Raw genomic sequence first — 6,370 nt, forward strand, 5'->3', positions numbered from 1 at the left:
TATTATATATTTTAGGAGTCACTCTGTCCATTTTATATCGACTCCAGCAAAATGGGCTCCAACTCCACAGCCCTGATCTTCTCTGTCCCTCTCCTCAGGGTCCTCATTCTCCGAGTGCAGAGCATTAGGCTTTGGCCTCACTTTATACTTGAGGCCACAATGTGCTGGGTCCTTGGTACCGGTGGTGAGGACCACAACAATGTAATTTATTCCCTGATACATAAACATAGAATTACCGGTTCTGAGAGACGAGTCTCATATATAGACTGATACACGGCAGGTCATGTATTCAGTCTCTGTGTCTCCACAGATGGATCCAGGAGGAGAAATCCACCAGAGAGATGTCCCCGTCCTCTGTATCCCCAGGACTGTCCAGAGGAGAATCACAGCATCCCGGAGGATCATCAGGTAGATGACACTGAAGTCCCCACAACATCTGACCATGACGTGATGGGACCTGAGCTCATCTTACATTTTTCTTTTTAGGGTGAAGATCTGATTGATATTAAGGTTGAGGTTATACATGGAGCACAAGAGGCGACCGCAATATGGGCCGATCAGCAGGGTGAGGAGGGAGACTATCATGTCTGTTCTGTGGTCATCTACTACTACTCCCATCATCTCATCATCACATGACACAATCTGCAGTGTCATGTAAAAGTTCGGTCACCCCTGGTCAAAATGACTTATTGTGAACAGTTAAGCAAGTTGAAGATGAAATGATCTAAATGGCCTAAAGTTAAAGATGACACATTTCCTTTGTATTTTAGGAAAAAATAAGAAATATTGTCATTTTTTACAGTTTAAAAACTACTAAAAGGAAAATGGGCTGATGTAAAAGTTTGGGTGCCCTTGGAGATTTGTGTGCTCAGATGACTTCATCCAAGGTCTCAGACCTTAATTAGCCTGTTAGGGTTATGGCTCGTTCACTATCGTCGATAGTAAAGACCAGGTGATGCAAATTTCTTAGCTTTATAAAAACTCAGCCTCCTCTAACATTGTGCCAAAAACAGCAGCCATGGGTTCTTCTAAGCAGCTGCCAAGTACTCAGAAAATGGTGGAGGCCACAAAGCAGGAGAAGGCTATAAGAAGATAGCAAAGCGTTTTCAAGTTGCCCTTTCCTCAGAAATGTAATTTAGAAATGGCAGTTACCAGGCACAGTGGAGGTCAATATAAGGTCTGGAAGACCAAGCAAAATTTCAGTGAGAGCTGCTCGTACGATTGCTAGAGAGGCAAATCAGAACACCCAGCTGACTGCAAAAGACCTTCAGAAAGATTTAGCAGACTCCGGAGTTGAGGTACATTGTTCTACTGTGCAGAGACACCTGCACAAATATGGCCTTCATGGAAGAGTCATCAGAAGAAAACCTCTCCTGCATTCTCATCATAAAATTCAGTGTCAGAAGTACAAAAGAACATCTAAACAAGCCTGATGCATTATGGAAGCAAGTTCTGTGGACTGATGAGGGTAAAATAGAAAATGTTCAAAGGTATGTGTGGAGAAAAAAGGGCACAGAATTTTAGGAAAAGAACATCTCGCCAATTATTAAGCATGGGGGTGGATCAATCCTGCTTTGGGGTTCTGTTGCAGTCAGTGGCACTGGGAACATTTCACAGGTAGAGGGAAGAATGGATTCAATGAAATTTCAACAAATTCTTGATGCAAACATAACACCATCTGTAAAAAAGCTGAAGGTGAAAAGAGGATGGCAAATGGATAATGATGCTAAATACACGTCAAAATCCACAATAGAAGACCTGAAAAGGCGCAAGCTGAAGGTTTTACAATGGCCCTCACAGTCCCCTGATCTGAACATCTTGAAAATCTGTGGATAGACTGCAAAATAGCAGAGGAGATGCAAGACGACCCAGGAATCTCACAGAACTGGAAAAATTCTCAAAGGAAGAAAGGATGAAAATCCCTCAAATAAGAATTTGGCCAAAAAAGGGTTTACAAGCTGTGATACTTGCAAAAGGGGGTGCTACTAGGTACTAACCATGCAGGGTGTCTAAACTTTTGCATTATTTATTTGCCTAAAATACAAAGGAAATCTCATCTTTAACTTTAGGCCTTTTAGAGATCATTTCATCTTCAGCTTGCTTCACTGTGCACAATAACAGGAATTTTGACCAGGGGTGCACAAACTTTTACATGTCACTGTATTACGTCACTTTGTGTTTCCTACAGATGGACTCATGGAAAGAAATCCACCAGAGAGATGTCCCCGTCCTCTGTATCCCCAGGACTGTCCAGAGGAGAATCACAACATCCCGGAGAGTCATCAGGTAGACGGTGCTGAGCCCTGTACCGGATCTGTATATGGGGGGGACATTTCTGATCGAGGTCATAGATGTCACAGATTTTGGTGGTTTCTTGTATTGCGCTGATTGTTACATCTGATATATCAGGAGGAAGATCCGACTAAGAATAAAGTGAAGGACGAGACAGAAGAAGAAGCGATGACGAGGAGGGATCAGCCGTGTGTGAGTGACGGGAAGGAGGAGATTCCTGTAGATGTTTCCACAGGTGTGTAATAATGTCCAGTGTATAATAATTACTGGCTTTAATATTACTTCCATCCTTTACTTCCATATTGTTCTTACACAAGTCTCATGCTGCCATGTAAATGATTCAGCTTGTTATTCAGACAGAACTTCCGAGACAGATTCCCTATAATGAGGCAGATGGAGACATTGTGAACGCCGTCTGACCTGTGATCCGTCGGTGTCCGTCTTTTTAAGCGTGCATAAAAGCACGATCCGCCACAGCTTTGTGCACTTTTGAAAAATAGGACAACGCTGATCAGAGCCAACACAGAGTCCAGAGCAACTCTGCTGCCTCATTATATGAATGTATCCCTCGGGGGTGTCATCTGAAACACGTATTTTGTAGATATAGATTGAAACCCTGATGTAAGTGCTCAGCGTAGAGCACAGGATAAATGTGATCCAAAATGCCACCAATAAAAGCTTCTACTCAACCCACAAAAAACAAGTCCCTACTCAGGTTCATCATCTGTAAACAGTAATGTAGGGGGCGTCCACATTACTGGTAGAACAAAGGCTCTGGAAAAGTGATGTGGCTCCCACTAAAAGAAATCCAGCAAAATCTTCGCTCCCAAATCCAAATACTCCCCTACTCCTGGGCCCCACAGTGTGTCTAGACCGCAGTTAGCGTCCACATGTTTGTCATGAATGTAGATAGAAGAGCCAACATAATTTACAGGGTGCGTGACTCCAGAAACACGAGCCGGGCATAATGTAATGGGAACTACAAAGTACTGGGCGCTACAAAGTACTGGGCACTACAATGTACCAGTCACTACAATGTACCAGTCACTACAATGGCATATTTGCATTTTCACTCAGCAACATCCATTGCTGCTCGTTTCTGGAAAACAGTCATGGAGTCAAATTCATCACTACAATTGTAGATAAATTCTTAAAGGGGTATAATTTCCAAAATAGGGTCACTTGAGGGGGGATACTGCTCTTCTGCCACTTAGGGGCTCTGTATATGGAGTCTGCAAATTATTCTATGAAAATTTGTTCTCAAAGAGTCAAATATTGCTCCTTCCCTCCCGAGTCTCGCCATGTGGCTAAGCAGTACAGTACAGCCACATATGGGGTATTGCCCCGTTCAGCAGAAATTGTGTAACAAATTATGTGGTCATGTTTGCCCATTTTCCCTTGTGAAAATGTAAAATCTGGGGCTAAAACATTTTAGTGGTAAATATGTCATTTTTGTTCTTCACCGTTCAATGGTATAACATTTTGTGAAACACATATAGAGTCAATATGATCACTGCACCCCTGGATGATTTCTTTGTGAAAATGAAAAATTTGTGGCTAAAACAACATTTTTGGAGAAAAAACATAATTTTTAATTTTCACAGTCCAATTTCTTAAAATTTTGTGAAACACCTGTGGTTTTAAAATGTTCACCATACCTTTAGATAAATTCCTTGAGCGTTGTAGTTTCCAAAATGGGGTCAGTTGTGGGGGGTTTCCACTGTTTAGGCACATCAGGGGCTCTGCAAATGTGACATGGCGTCCGCTATCTATTTAGACGATTTTGCACTCCAAAAGTCAAATGGCGCGCCTTCCCTTCTGAGCCCTGCCATGCACCCAAACCGTAGGTTTTCCCCCACATATGGGGTATCGGCGTACTCAGGAGAAAGTGCACATCAAATTGTATGATGCATTTTCTCCTTTCATTCTTGTAAAAATGCAAAATTTGGGGCTAAAGAAACAATTTTTGTGGGAAAAAAATTAATTTTCATTTTTCTCTTCCACATTGCTTTCATCCCTGTAAAGCACCTAAAGGGTTAATAAAGTTATTGAATGTGGTTTTGAGCAATTTTGATTGGTGCAGTTTCTCAAATCGTGTCACTTTTGGGTATTTTCTGTCACATAGGTCCCTCAAAGTCAAACATGATGTGGTCCCTAAAAAATAGGTTTTGTAAATTTTCTTGTTAAAATGAGAAACTGCTGATAAATTTCTAACCCTCTAATTTCGTAACAAAAACTATATTTGTTTTAAAAATGACTCTGATGTAAAGTAGACATGTAGTAAATGTTAGTTTTACCACCAAAAATAGATAATAAATATCTGGTTTAAGGGCATAAAAATTAAATGTTGGAAAATTGCAAAATTCTCAATTTTTTTTTTGGGCAAATTTTTGATATTTTCATAAATAAATGCAAATAATAACGACCAAAATTTACCACTAACATGAAGTGCAATGTGTCACGAAAAACATTCTCAGAATCATTGGGATGTGCGGAAGCTCCAGAGTTATTACCACATAAAGTGACGCCGGTCAGAATTGTAAAATGAGGCCGGGTCATTAACATACAAAGTGGCTCGGTCCTTAAGTGGTTAATGTGTCTTCAGTGCTATTGCCGTCTTCTAAGGTTTCCTATCATGCTGGTAGACATACTGTGGACATGATTACTGATAAGAGATAAAGTAAATCCAGCTCACCTGTGTGGTTCATGATTGGAGCTCGGGAGAAGGTTCTGATCAAAGCGTGATGAATAGCCAAAGAAGATGCGGTATCCAGCTCCAAGTAAAAACATGCGTTTAATTAGTCCATGTGTAAAAATTACATCCATGGGGCGTGGCCGGACATGTGAGTGGAAGTGTGCTAGGAGAGCCCCTGGGATAACTAGCCTGCCGGAGGATCCATTGGTCCCCTAACGTAATAAAAAGCGGTATTACCCCTTTTATACATGTCATAGCACTTACCGGTGTGCATAGGAGGAGCGATCATGGCCAGAGGAGCAGCAGCGAGACGACGGGGAGCAGGAGGGAATGGAGGCACCCAAGATGGCGCAGGCTCCTCTGCAGCAGGTAACAGAACAGGGACGTCAGTGGCTGCAGGCACAGCACTGAGGCTGGCTGGATGTGTTAGAGCTTCAGACACAGGAACCTGCACTGACAATGAGGCACAGACACAAATCATTGAGGTGTCTAATCCTTTCTCTGTGCTCTCAGAGGAATTCAATAACACTGCTGATAAGGTCTCTGCAAGTTCCCGTGCCCGCAGCCTCAGCCAGAAATCACTGCTTCCCACCATAATACAGATCAGAACATTAATGAGCCCACGATAAAGCATGTGTTTGTGGCTGTAACACAGTATGAAGCTGCTTTAGCCTCACTTAACAGTCAGATGGGAGAGATTAAAGAGGAACTTTGTTTTATGAGGCAAGGGCTACAAAAGGTTAACGACCGCACTACAGCAGCAGAGGGCAGAACCAGTGATCTGGAGGATAAACAGTCTCAGATATCACAGGACAGCCACAGACATGGACAGCCGATCATGACCCTATTACCTAAAACAGATGATTTGGAGAACAGACTCCTGCAAAATAATATAAGAGTGATGGGTGTCCCTGAAAAAATTGTGAGCAATAATCTGAATGAGTACTTTGAGACATGGTTACGTTGTTTGGGGCTGATTGCCTGTCTGCCTTCTTTGCTGTGGAAAGGGCGCACAGGGTGCCAACCCGGCCACTGTCACCAGGGTCCCCTCCACGTCCAGTATTAATAAAGCTGCTGCACTACAAAGACAGAGATGCCACCCTTAAGGCCGCCCGTGATAAAGGGGACATCTCTATTAACGGCCAAAGAATTTCTTTTTTCCGGATTACTCCATTGAAGTTTCAAAACGTAGGGCGCAGTTTCTTGATGTAAACTGAACTCTGCGTAGTCTGCAAACCTCATACTCCATGATTTACCCTGCGAAACTTAGAGCGGCGGCTCTGGGAGAGACTTTCTTTTTTGAACATCTGAAAGACGCACTCCGCTGGATTGATCTGAATGAGCCGAGGAACCATCAAAATCAGTAACTTTGAACCTGGATAA

General features: G+C 42.5%; 1 long non-coding RNA gene across 1 annotated transcript; it reads left to right on the forward strand.

The window, feature by feature from the left end:
• Positions 1-313: 313 nt before the first annotated feature.
• On the forward strand, positions 314-5,612 carry LOC141212383 (uncharacterized). Its single transcript, XR_012282156.1, has 3 exons — positions 314-565; positions 2,189-2,286; positions 2,410-5,612. It is a non-coding gene; the product is annotated as an uncharacterized lncRNA (long non-coding RNA).
• The last annotated feature ends 758 nt before the right edge of the window (positions 5,613-6,370 follow it).

This window comes from Phyllobates terribilis, unplaced genomic scaffold (genome assembly GCF_046119375.1).
Source record: "Phyllobates terribilis strain yellow unplaced genomic scaffold, ASM4611937v1 Scaffold_171__1_contigs__length_4068163, whole genome shotgun sequence".
Taxonomy (NCBI): Eukaryota; Metazoa; Chordata; class Amphibia; order Anura; family Dendrobatidae; genus Phyllobates; species Phyllobates terribilis.